The sequence below is a fragment of the Camelus bactrianus genome, chromosome 11, assembly GCF_048773025.1.
Source record: "Camelus bactrianus isolate YW-2024 breed Bactrian camel chromosome 11, ASM4877302v1, whole genome shotgun sequence".
NCBI classification, from domain to species: Eukaryota; Metazoa; Chordata; class Mammalia; order Artiodactyla; family Camelidae; genus Camelus; species Camelus bactrianus.
The window spans coordinates 34,364,245-34,376,273 of record NC_133549.1 but is presented as its reverse complement, the minus strand read 5'-3'; the positions used below and the strand labels follow the sequence as shown (position 1 = coordinate 34,376,273).

The 12,029-nt window shown below is 35.1% G+C and overlaps 1 protein-coding gene across 16 annotated transcripts in view; it reads left to right on the top strand.

Moving 5' to 3' along the window:
• Positions 1 to 12,029, top strand: part of ADD3 (adducin 3) — a 116,465-nt gene that overhangs the window by 65,424 nt on the left and 39,012 nt on the right. For 5 of the 16 annotated variants that reach the window (XM_045506631.2, XM_074373655.1, XM_074373653.1 and 2 more), the window contains one exon: positions 5,469 to 5,536. The exons of the other annotated variants lie outside the window; for them this stretch is intronic. The gene's annotated coding sequence lies outside the window, so the exon portion shown is untranslated. The remainder of the gene's footprint in view (positions 1 to 5,468; positions 5,537 to 12,029) is intronic. 16 annotated transcript variants of the gene reach the window in all.

Sequence of the window (12,029 nt, the reverse complement as noted above, 5' to 3'; positions counted from 1 at the left end):
CCTCAACAAGAACATAAAATTCTAAGCTGGAACTAGGTAAACCTCTCACCACAGGTGTTATGTAGACATTTCATTAAACATTGCCTAAACTCACTGTACACTTATTAGTTGTACAGCTTTGGGTAAGTGGCTTTCAGTCTTTTTTTTTTTTTTTAATATATTTTGCATTATGACCTGATACATGCACCATATACACACCAATTAATTTTGTCTTAACAGCACAAAAAAACACACTGCTGTATTTCTTGTTCTAATTCATTTTTTAAAATGTTTGTTTCAATCCACTGAACTAGATTACCTCTCCTGGCCCTTTGAACTTGAGGAGAATACAGTTACTCTTAGACTTTTATAGCTGCTCCAGAGCAAAGCTTGCCCCAACTAGTTTGTTGTTAAATATTGAAATTAGGTTTTCTAAATAGATTTTATTTGGAACTTTTTGAGAAAGTCAGTAAATATCTCCAATTTATACCTTTTCTTATTTTTCTTGTAATAATTATGTAACATAGAGAAAATGGAGTGATTTTTTTTCACTTAGCCCTATTATATAGCTGCCCCTCCCAAAACCCCTCCTCTTTACTCCAATATGCTGTACAAATTTTATCTTATTTATGCACACTGAATTAGTGAAAACTAATATACAAACTGACATGAAAAGGGTTAGGAAGTCTTTTCTAGAGAATTAAATTATGTGTCACATAGATTGGATGTAGATTAGGTGTAAAGTATCAAATTACCCTTGACAGACCCCATCTTTGTGTTCCTTATCAGAGCTTTCCCGGGGGTCTAAAGAAGTTCCCTTCTCTGCTTTAATGTACTTCTAAAAAGTATAAAAAGTATTAATTTTATAACTTAAAAAATGCACATGGTAAAAAAGAAACAATATAGAGGGCATACAACAAAATGTCTCTTACTCTAATCTCTGAGTCCTGCTTCCTAGTGGGAAGTTTCTTCTCTATTTTTCCAGAATTTTTCTATGAATATGAGTGGACATCTTTTTAAAAAATCCAAATTAAATTATACTACACATACCATTATGTATCAACCTCATTCTTTTTAATGATGGTATGGTGCTTTAGTATATGGATGGATATACTGTAATTTAATCATCTTTTGATAGATATCTGGATTATTTCCAAGTTGTTCTCTTTCTTTCCTTTCAGATACATTTAGGTTATCAGTTCTCTCTCCTACCTCCATTTTGGGACAGAATCCAGAACCCAGATGCTATCAGAAAGGGGTGATGGTGCAGTATGGAAGTGGACAAACCCCTCACTAACTTCTCTTCCTCTGGCTGGAACACCTAAAGTAGGCCCCGCTGTCCCAGCCATTCATGAGTGCCCTTGGAGTCATTTTTCAGCAGCTTAATGAAATAACATTGGGATCAAAGTCTAGTAACTGGAGTGTGAGATTGTGGGGTGGGTCACTTAACTTCCTTGATCCTCATTTTTACTATCTATAAAATGAGAGGTTGAAATAGATAAGTTTTAATGCCCCTTCCAACTGTAATATAGTATTTTTTTGAATATCAGCTTAAGCTATATAACCCAAATTATATGAAGTGTCTGTTATTTAAATTAAAAACATCTTTTGTCGATATTATGTGATCTGTAATTTATTTGACCTGCCTTATGGCCTAAGCTATTTGAGAGTTTAAGAATGTAAAGGAAGAGAAGTTGAATATTATACTGCATTTTACATAAAGTCTCCTTTTGTGAAAAATCACTTTCAAAAATATAAAACCCACTCCAGAAGAAAAGCAAATCCTTTTATCAAGCTTGAATACTTGAGGAAAAGATTGAGTGAGGTGATGTTTGTTTTTAAAATGGATCCTTGTAATTTTCAATGAATCCGACCATTCAGAGTTAATTCTAAAGGCTTTGAAACTTGGCTTCAGTCCCCTTGTTTAAATTGTTTTCACTTTCTAGTCCTCTAATACATCTGCTTGTTTGATTGAATGCTAAAATTGACATTGCTTGACATAGCTAAAGTTTTCGGATTTGATGCCTAGGAAGCAGCCTTAGAGGTGAGCTGTACACTACCACCCTGCCAGCAAAGTTACCAAGTTACACAGCAAAGTTATAAAGTGGCAGAAGCAGGAATTTTTGCTGCATCACAAGAGGATGTTTAGCATTACCTGTTTCACAACTTTGTTCTTATAATTCTGTCAAATGACAGCTGTCCTGAAAGCAAAATGGAGTAAGAACTTCATCGTTTGATTTGTATAATTACAACAGGAAGATAAAAAGACATTTTCTTGGCCTGGGGTTTGGGTGGGGGACGGTTTGCATGTGAAAATAAGTGGGAAAAAAGTATACTTTCAGTATTTAAAAAGGAATATTAATGTCTTGTTAGGGCAGTGACAGTTACTTCTTCCATGTGTGGATATCCCAGTGACATCAAGTTTCTCACTAGTCAAATTCTAAACAAACTTGTGGTGCTTGGATTAATTCAGCCCCAATTTTTGCCTACTGTTGAAATTATTGGACCTCATATATTGTAGTGGCTTAAACAATTGCTTATATGAAACTAACCTTGAAAATGGTCACCCTATGTCTTGGTGACACATCCCGATATCATCTTTGTTAAGTTACCTTATCCGTTGTGGCATTTATGACAAAGGAAATTGTCCATAGTTAAAAATATACAGGATACTGCTGCCTACAGGATGTTGAACAAACTTTGTCTAAAACATTTGAAATCATTTTAGAAAAACAGTCTTAGGACAGCAAAATCAGTCAAATAGATTGTAATTTGAGCTGAAGGAGAAAGCCATTTTAAACAAGAGAGAGAAGAAGTCTGATCATTACTCTGGTCTGTTATGTATGCAATCCCAGAAGGGACTGCTTTTTCTCCTTGAGAGCCCAGCTTTTGGCTGGGGGCCTGTGACACACAGTGGGAATTCACTTCCTATCAGGAAATGATGTTTTTCAATGTATTATCTTGTTGAGACAACCACAGTGGACAATAGGCTATTAATGTATTAGAACAACAAGTGTCATAACTAAGCCAATATTTGCTTTGTTTTGAGTGTTGCCCTAAAAAAAAAAAATCTTTGGCTGGGCTTCAGAATACATTTGACCATCAGTAACTGCTGGATACAAAAGCCATGACAGTTAAAAGGAACAAAGAAGAAAAAAAGTGCTTTAATAATGGAGCTGAACTTTTGCAGGTTTATTCTATTCACTTCCTGTCCACAGAGAGACTAGAATAAATTAAATGATTTCAAATACATCTTTTGGGTATGAAAAAATGTCCATTTAAAAGCCTGTTTTGAATTTTGGAAACCACAGCAAGAAACTTGCATGAAGACAAGAAGCCTCCAACTCAAGTTCTCTTCCAAAATATTAAACCTCTTGGGAGATAAATCCCATTCAGTTTTGGATAGTTATATTTAAAATAATTTGATGATACTGCTTACTTGGGGACTGACAGCTTTTTGAAAGCTGTTACTTTCATAATGATTAAGAGGAAAACTCCATTCAAAGGGTGGTTAATTAATATCAAGTCACTGTTATAATTATGTGGTAAGACTGCAATAAAATTTTCAGATTTGGAAGGCAAGCCCAGAGATCATCTAGTTCAAACCACTTCATTTTATACATCATGAAATTCAGACTTTAACCTCTTCATTGAAATCTTTCTTCTTTTAATATTTTAATCCAGAATTCTGTTTATCAGCAATCCCCAACAACTCTTGGATATCTTATATTTATCTTTCATTTGGCATTTGTCATAAACTGACTTCTACTGTCAGTTATCTTCCCTTGTAGACAGTAAAGAATTTTAGCAGAGAATTTTAGTTCTCTGTAATTAAACTGGAAAGTTATTAAGGGCAGGACCTAGAACTGTGCTTTCTATCTCTTTATACACTTTACCTAACAACTGAATTAGTGATTACTGATTGACTGGATAAGTAGGGTTTTGATTTTGGTTACTTTAAGATGACAGTTTGTAGCATTAGATACAGTAGAATACAGTGGTAGGCATAGATTTCTTTAAATTGCTCTTTTTATGCGTTCATACTTTTTTTGTGATTTCTTTCAAGTCTGCTTAAGATATTTCATACACAGGTCACAATATTCACTGCCTCAACCATCTTGGGTACTTGGCCATTCTGATCACACCATGATTAGCCCAGTTTTCAAGAGTTGCTCCAGATTCTCTGCCCTGGTTTTACTCAGTGGGATATGATGAGTCAATAGCCCTACTCACCTCAGTTTAAAAAACTCTTACTAAGTAACTGTAAGTGGACAGTAAAGAAAAGAAAAAGATGTTGACCCAGTTACTGGGGCAGACAGACATACTCAAATAGTTCAAAAGCAACACAGAGTGCGACAAAGTGCTTTGGGAACACTAAAGGGGAAAAAGTGCTAGTTCTGGTGGAGAAGGTTGGGAAACCATCATGTAAGGAGTTGGCTTTTGAATAAGACCTCAAAGTGTGGATTAAGATTTGAATGGATGGAGATGAGCAAGGGAAACAGTCCAAGTGTGAGAAATAATGGGAGCAAAGCATCAGTCAGGAAAGTGGCTTTTGTTTGGGAGAGCTATCATTGTCCTCAAAGTCTGTGGGGGATACTTAAAGCCTTTTCCATCCTATTTTCAGATCCTGAATTTTAGAAACTGCCAGCCTGATTCCTGATAGTTTTTTTCCCTTAAAATGGGTCTCCAGAATTTTTTGTTTGTTCGTTTGCTTTTTTTTTTTAACTGGAGGGAATAACTAAGAAATGGTGTGCTTGGAAAATTATGGTAGGTAGCTTTGTGCTTCTCACTTGTAACCATGAACCGGAAGGACTGTAGTATCCATATTACCTTTTAGATGTTTAAAGTAGCACTTTACATCCAGCTCTTTACAACTCTGTTGTACCCTTTCTTGACAATAGAGATCAAAAGTAGACACAGAATATTTACCAAATTCTGGAGAGCCACTTAAGTTACTAAACTCCATGATGATTGCTTTTTATTTGACAATAAAGTACTTGATGTAGGCTTTAAGTCCAGCTAAATAGGCACTGTAGAACCAAGCTGTGAGTCTAGTCTTTGTGAGCCTCAGAAAAACAAGAATCCTACTCCAAGCCTGAGTTTAAAATATAGCAAGCAATTTAAGTGGACCCTTCAGGCATGTGTGAGTGGGCACAGAAAGCTAAGTCATAAAGTTTACTCTGTCTAGTGAATTACCATGAAAGCTTGAGAGAGAAGCATTCTCATTATTTTAAAATGGTATAAATGAGTCTAAATCCTAATGAAAACACACACCAAAACTGTTTTGTGCATTTTGAACTCTGAAGGCATACCTACGAACTCCTTAAAAATCAAAAAACTGGTGCTTGAGGCATTAGGTGATTTTTCTTTTTCATGAAAGTTACCATTTTGTTTAATGTACAGTAGCTTTTGAAATAAGTTTGTTGCCAAAACATTTAGTTAAAGCAATTTCTAATGTTCATCTTTTAAATCTTTTCTTACGTTGATAGATCATACGATCTACATTCTGTGTATCATATGCTGCTCTAGATAATGTGAAAAGTCTTGACTGAGTAAGGTAAGTTGAGGGACTTGGACAAGTCACATTCTCTCTGGGACCTGTTTATTCATATGGAAAAATGAGGGGATAGGATTAGATGTAATAAAATCTTACATTCTGTTCTTAAGACCTATTCTAAGACCTTTAAATTTTGAAGATATTACTCTTTTGGTTCTAATTAGATAATATTAGGGAAGACAGTATTTATTTCTTGGAAGCACTGTTATTTGGATTTAGAAGTGCTTTATTTCTCTGTTCTTACAAAGGTATTCTTCAGCCTGTCGTTTTTTATAAACTTTCCTCTGTAAATTAAATGATGAGTTTAACGCTTTCTCTTATCCCCTGAATTTGACATTAGTCTTTTTAGGTCTTCTTTCAGATTTTTTTACTTTTTATTAAGACTCCGGTTTCAAGCTGTGGATTAGAGACTTGAGTTGTGTCTCTTTATCTTCCCATCATCTCCATTCTCTTCACTGTTCATGTCAAAAAAGAATCTCAACCTCTTTTCTCTTAGGTGAATTAATCGCCATAAAATATCAAAATGTGTGCATATATTTTCAAGGTTCTTATTCATACTGACTAGACTTATTTTTCAAGGCTAAACCTTATTTTATACTCTGTCAGAGCCTAGACCTCTGTAAATCGACAAGCCTGTATGGCAGCAAATGTCCAACACAGTTCTAGATGAAACAGTGGGGCACATATAATCTAGATATTAGGGTCCAGAGGACTCCCCTCACTTGTTACTAAAGCTCACAGTTATAGTTGTAGTTTAGATTATACTTTGTAGAAGATTAGATTTGGTGAAAGACCAGAGAGTTTTACTTATTTATTATTGATTTAATAATCAAACTCCTGAGTGTCACACCTTATACTTCATGCTTTTATATTAAACTTCACTGTAAGAAAATACAATCTATGAAAACATGTTTTGTCAAAGAGTTCACATAGAACCTAGATTTGGGGCTGGGTAGGGGATAAGCTGGAAATGTTTACCAAAAGATCTTAACAGGTGTAAATTTGAAATGACTCAGAATTTGAAAACAACATGGGGCATTGGGGGCGATGGGGTAGTAGAAGGCAGAGATACAATATAGTGTAGTGGTTAAGAACACAGGTTCTGAAGCCAGTCTTCTTGAATTTATATATCAGCTGCCCAGATATTGGTGTGTGACCTTGGACAGGTAACTTCTATATGCTGTTTCCTTGTCTGTAAAATGAGTATGATAAGAGCATCTATCTCTCTGAGGTTATTATGAGGATTAAAGGAGTTGAAACAGGGTACCTTCTAAAAACAATGTTAAATAATTGTAGATGCTCAGGAGATGCTGACTATTGGCCATTACAGCTCTCTCCCCATAAAAACATTTTCATTAAAAATTGTGTTTTTAAAAATTCTGGTGTAATGTGTTTAATGAAAAACCACTAAAGCTAAATTACCAACAAGGATGGTGTCAGTAACAGAATTGGAGTGGCTGAAACATGCCTGACAAAGATTTGGAATCCAGCAAGACCCTTGAGGACAGGGCAGATTCTTAGCAACAGGCAATAGGAAAGAGCTCAGATATATGGAATGTTGGGATAAGGGAGGTTGGACAGTAGGTTTCAAACCCTGGCCTGTAGGCAGAGCATAGGGACACGGTGTTTTGGCAAAGGGTGAGAATTGGCAGAAATCTAGGTGGAGAAATTAATACCAGAGAGATCAGCATGGCATCAGAAATCCCCTAGTATAAGCCAAGGTGTGACCTGTCGGGTGGCTTCAGGGAGAAGTAGAAATTGATAGAAGGGTCTAAAACCAAGACATGGGAAAGAGAGTTTGGGCATAGATCTTCAATTTTGAAATTATTTGGAGTTACCTGATAGAAAAACAAGAAAGGGCTTTAGGCTGCTTTAGAGTGAGTGGAGAGTGGCTGTGAGATTAAGAGTTTGATTATTAACAATCAGATAAAAGGATTGCTAAAGTGAAAGTCAAACATCAGAATGGGAGTAGCAGCAGCAAGACTAACTTGATGCTGAGCTGCTAAACTAGTTTCTTAAGGTTTCTCATAATCCTACGGGCCCAGAGCCTGGCATGATGCCAAGTCTGCAGGTTATGGTTTAATGGTCCCTAATGTGGGGGAAAGGGCAGAAATGCAGCTCGTATATACACATGGCAAAAAACCTGATAAACTAAGCAAGTGGCTTTTAAAATCTACCCTTGCTTAAATGAAAAGACATGTCATCAGACTGGAATATTTTACAATTTGATAACTGCTTTAACAATGTTTCAGCTGTGATGGAGCCAACAGAGCCCATTGTGTCCTATTTTGTGGTTGTAGATTCATTGTGAATCTTCATGGAGTTTTAACAAAGAAATTTCTGTTCAGAATCTGTTATGACAAGAACACTCATATCTTCTTGCTTCAGATTTTCTTGGAAACATTGTTTCTTGGTCTAACATTATAATAGTTTGCAAAATTCATGCCATTGCATATCAAATGGTGTATCAAATGTCGTTCAGGCTGCTATTTTGATTTGTTATTCCTGAAGCGCTGACTTATTTTTTGCAAAGGTGTGCTATCCACACTGTTTTGATGGTAAAATGCCTCTGAAAATAGGTATTGTTAAGATGGAGATTCCATTGGAATAATATGTATATTAGTTTCCTAGGACTACCATAACAAAGTATCACAAAATGAGTGGCTGAAAACAACAGAAATTTATTCTCGTACAGTTCTTGAGTCCAGAAGTCCAAAATCAGGATTGTTAACAGGGTTGGTTTCTGCTGGCGGCTCTGAGGGAAAATCTCTTCTGGCTTCTGGTAGTTGCTAGCCATCCTTGGTGTTCCTGGGCTTAAAGCTGCATCAGTTCAGCCTGCACCTCCGTCATCTCATGGCTTTCCCCCTGTGTTTTTCTGTATTCACATCTCTTTTTCTCTTCTCTTATAAAGACGTGGGTCTTTGGATTTAGGGCCGGCTGTAATCCAGTGTGACTTCATCTTAATTTGATTACAAATTAAGACCCTATTTTCAAATAAGTCACATTCTGATGTAATAACATGAATTTTAGGGGACACTATTTACAGTATTGAATATCACACTTTAGATTTAAAGGATAATTCATTTGAAAAAGCTAGTTTCACAAAAATTTTTTTATTACAAAAACAGATTTTCGAGGTTGATAAACATCTCTTTTCCTGGACTTCTACTTAAAACCATTATCAGAGTTCTAAATGGCAGTTTATGACCAAGTATTTCTGAAAATGATTTTCAAGTACTATTACCTGTGCTTAATAAATTGCATTTTCATGGCTCAGTATTAGACTTTCCATAGAAAGAAAACAGATGAGTTTGTAATGATCTTGAAATCCTCTGTACTAGCCAAAATCTAAAGGTAGGAACTCCTTCAAATCAGACTTCTTTGCAGTAACGATGTATTGAGTTACCTGGAGTTTTTGGATTGATTTTTACAGCTGTATTTTATAAGTTATAGCCATAAAAGCCAGAAATCTTCAGCTGGAATACCTGAAATAATAGATCAAAATGAACTCTTGGGACTTATTCATACCTTGTGTTCTTTAACATTTTTTTATTTGGTATATTTTCCTCCAATTTTTAAAATAAAAAATTTTGCCTCATATTTTTTTGTGCCAGCCTCCCTCCTGTCCTCACTGGTAAATGACCACGTTAGGAGTAGACCATTAGAAGTACCATCCACAGTAATAAATCAGTTTCATAGACTAGCCTTTTGGGTAAATGTTTTATTTTGCAAACTCAACTCATTTTTAATAATGAGCTTTTGTAGAATCATTTGCATTTCTTCAGAATAAGGAACTAGAATTTTTTTAGATCAAAATCCTTGAAAAACAGGTAGATTGGAATTTAGGGGTTAAGTTTTCTGTATTACTTGTATTCTCACTTTGGAAAAAATTTCCTGAGGTTTCAGAGTAGATGTGCAATAATAGGTAACGGTGAATTTTCCTCAAACATTGCTCTCAAAATGTCAAAAGCAAGGACTTTAAATTTTTCAGGCTCAGTGCTGCACAAATAATTAAATAGACTTTAGTTCATGAAGTATGTGAGAGTTGATACTTCTTTTTTTTAAAAAAAAAATTAGCTTTTTTTTTTTTTCCAGAAGGACTACCAAATAGTAGAGAGCCAAAGATTTAAGGTATCTCCAGAAATCGAGGGCAATGAATCTTTCCTTAAAAATCGTAATCTCCAGTGATTCCACTTTTTAAAACCTCTAATTTATCATGAGCTGTCAAGTTCTGGATAGTTTCCTGGATCTCAGTTTTAAAATTTTCACTGATACCAAGGGACTTAATAACAGAAACTAAATGTCTGAGAAGCACATTTGAGTAATCAATCCACTAGTCTCTGTCAGTTTGCTCTTAGGGCAAAAAAAAATTCCACCCTTTGGTTTTTTTCCCCAACCATTTCCAAATACACTCCATGTTAAGACAAATGATGACTGAGGGAACACGTACAGAATGTTCATCATATTTTGTAGAAAGGAGGGTAAAGGCACTGAGGCCGTGTGTTTTTTGGATTCTGTGAAGTACTTGAGGGAGTACCTCTCTATGGTTAATTGTTTTACTCATCATTTTACAAGACTATATATTTATTTAAAATCAGTTTTATATTTGTTTTTCTAAATGGTTCATGTTGAAAACAATTTGAGCTAAGTCTAGAAAGTGATTGAGTTTGGACTTCAAGAAAATACACTTCTTCAGAACTTTTTTATGCATGTTTTCAATTTTGTAACTCTGACCCCTGCATGGCCATTGTAATTGGTAAATTTTTTCATCTTACCGATAAATATTATTTCTACTACTACTACCAGTGCCTAAGCAAGTGACTGCCTCTCTTCTCCTCACCCCTTACTCTTCAAATACATAAGTACAGCTCACTGTTGTTGCAGCAGGTAATGATGATCAATACAATATTCTTCATCAAGTATTGATACTTTAGTGAGAATGAGGTTAGATTCATCCTCCGCTTTGTCCAGTAGTGAATGCCTTTACTCTTTGGATCACCCTGCTGAATGTGACCTAGTAAGCACCTACTTGAAATTTTGTAGTTATTGGTCTGCATTTATATTTTGAATAACGTGTATTTATGATTACATGTAGCTACTACTATGTCCCATTTGTATCAGCACAGGGTGTATTTTTCATGTTTGCTAAAATAGTTTATCTTAATTAGCAGTACTACTTTTATTTATAAAACAAGGTTCAAAACCAAAATGCTCTCATAGCTGTGCCTTCCAATTGACACTTTTCTTTTATCTGTTTTTTGAATGCATGCTTAACCAGCTACTAACTTCCATTAAGTACAGGACCCTTAGAAACATAAAAGGTTGTTGTTACTGTTATTAGTTTTATTTTGTTATTGTTGACATTTTTTCCTTGACTTTAAGATCAGTGTTTTAAATTGAAGTATAGTTGATTTACAGAAATTATATTAATTTCAGATGTATAGCATAGTGATTCCGTATTTTTACAGATTATACTCCATTAAGAGTTTTTATAAGATAATGGCTATAATTCCCTGTGCTATACAATGTGTTCTTATTGCTTACTATTTTATACATAGTAGTTTGTATCTCTTAATCCCACACCCCTAGTTTTCCCCTCTCCCCTTCCATCTCCCCATTAGTAACCACGAGTTTTTCTGTATCTGTGAGTCTGTTGTTTGCATATACATTCATTTGAGTTTTTTTTTTTAAGATTCCACATATAAGTGATTTCACACAGTATTTGTTTGCATGTAGTTCCTCTTTCTTTGGAACTCAAAATTGTGTGGAATACTCCATGATACTTTATATTATTCATCTTTGCCTACCGCATTACGCTTCTTGGTCTGTGCATCTCCTAATACTCCTTGTCCTTATGTATCTTATTTATCTGGTTTGCTAAGTACCGATAGAAAGGAAGACCAAGTATATAGGGTGACAGATTATGAGGCAGGAATATTGTGTTGCAGAAAGAGCCTTGCACTAGAAGAACTTAGATTGCTCTGTTGATGTTAGGTATATGATCTTGGGCATATCTCTGTATGAAGACCTTTTTCATTAGTTATCTAATTGAGAAAACAAGAGATCTGGAGTGAATGTGGAAAGGTAGATCCTTAATTTACTGGTGATATGTTAGTGGATACTTCCTAATCTCAAAAAATCTAGTTACTTAAAATGTGTTTCTTGGATATTTAAGTCAAGCAGATCACCACTATACAACTACCTCATTTGTACATCTATTTTTCTGTGCATCCTGGACAGACAGACAGTTGTAACATTAAGCTCAGTGATAAGCACTAGAATTTTTAACCTTTCCTTTCAGCCTGAGCCTATTCCTCTCACTCAATAGTATTTATAAAATAACTGTGCAAGCTGTGTATGGTGGGCCTTGTTTTTTTTTTTCCCCTTATATTTCATTGGAGGAGTAAATTTTGCTCTTCAGGCAATCTGTGAATGACATGGTAATGCTAATAAGTGTCATTATTATTTCATAACACTATTTGATACTTGAGCA